The sequence below is a fragment of the Rhinoderma darwinii genome, chromosome 5 (assembly GCF_050947455.1).
Source record: "Rhinoderma darwinii isolate aRhiDar2 chromosome 5, aRhiDar2.hap1, whole genome shotgun sequence".
Classification (NCBI taxonomy): Eukaryota; Metazoa; Chordata; class Amphibia; order Anura; family Rhinodermatidae; genus Rhinoderma; species Rhinoderma darwinii.
Window position 1 is genome coordinate 231,739,772 of NC_134691.1, and position 1,521 is coordinate 231,741,292.

General features: G+C 40.6%; 1 pseudogene; it reads left to right on the forward strand.

The window, feature by feature from the left end:
- Nucleotides 1-523: 523 nt before the first annotated feature.
- On the forward strand, nucleotides 524-726 carry LOC142654336 (U2 spliceosomal RNA; annotated as a pseudogene).
- The last annotated feature ends 795 nt before the right edge of the window (nucleotides 727-1,521 follow it).

Consider the following 1,521-nt stretch of genomic DNA (forward strand, 5'->3'; position numbering starts at 1 on the left):
CGTCTGCCCGAGGGAAGGCTGCCAGGCCGAGGAAACTATAAGACATATTTTTTGGACATGTGACTTTGCAAAACAATTTTGGAAAAAAATATTCCCTCTTTTGGTGAAGATGGCGGACCTAAAGGACTTAAACTATGAAGATATTTTATATGGACTTTTTGGATGCCCAACCGCGAGTCAGAAGATAATTGCATGGAAGACGATGAATTGCGCCAAAGAAGCTCTATGGAAGGCCAGGAACATCCTCCTTTTTAAGCACGACGTTTTATCGGTTGATGATGTTTTAGGTCTTTGTTTTAGTGAGATGTATATTTATTTTTTACTAGACAAAAAAAGGAATGCCACCCTTCTAAATAAATGGTTTGTGACTGACTGGAACTCCAAATAAATAAAGATTTGCCCCATGTCCCTCTACATACATTTTATGAAAATTTGATTTTACTATTGTTACAATGTAAAAATTCTTTGTATTTATCTATGTAACTAAAATGTGTTTTATTGTAAAATTGAAATTTTTATAAATAAATCATTGACACCCCCGCGAGGGGGTAGCCAACTGAAAAAAAAAAAAAATCTGTTCTTATCAGTTTAATATCTGATATGTCCCCTATCTGGGGACCATATATTAAATGGATTTTTAGAACAGGGAGATGGAAATAGAGCTTGCTCTGTCCACTCCACACATTGACCTGGTATTGCAGTATTTCCAGGACCGGTGCACCCTTTCCTTATGTGTTTACTAAAATCAGATTCCAAAAGTGTTTTTTGTGTTTGCCATTGTTTTTGTCTTGCACATTGCACATCTCCTTTAATCCCATTATTTCAACACCTGTTGGACAATGCATTTTTACAGTCATGTGTGATAATGAGCTAATTTATTAAATGCAATTAATTTATAGATTGCCACCTCTTGTTTTGTGTCGTCTGTGTTTCTGTGTTTCCGGCATTTCACATTGGAACAGCTCATTCACCTTCCTTGTCTTCTCTCCGCCCTCCCTCCTAGGTAAGTTAAAGAGCTGCACCTGAGCCAGCCATCAAGCCAGCCACTGATTGATGCAGCACCACAGTCAAATAGTGGAGTGGAGTGGAGTGGAGTAGGGGAACAGCAAACAGCCATTAAAGCAGCCAGCCGCCCGCCCGCCCGCCACAATGTACCTACATGTGTACACTAGATGGATGTGATGGAATGTACTGTCGTCCCTACATTTCAAAGAAGTAAGAATTGCAGTTGCAACAAACCCTTGCTTGCCTACAAAGAGAGCAGCAATTTGGATTTGTTACTATGTTACCTGGAAGAATAACTAACTGTGCAAGGATGGAGGTTGTAGGAGCAAGGAGAAGTTGTCTGTAAAGTTGGTGGATGCCTATTTTCCATTTTGCAGTCCCTTGTCTCCCTCTTGTGGCCTCCTGGAGGCAAATAAATGTGCAAAAAAAAGACAGCCTGGGGGCCGCCTGTTGCAGTGTTGCCCTCTCAGGCAACACTGACTGACTGACTGAGCAGCACCGTCTTATATAAAGTTC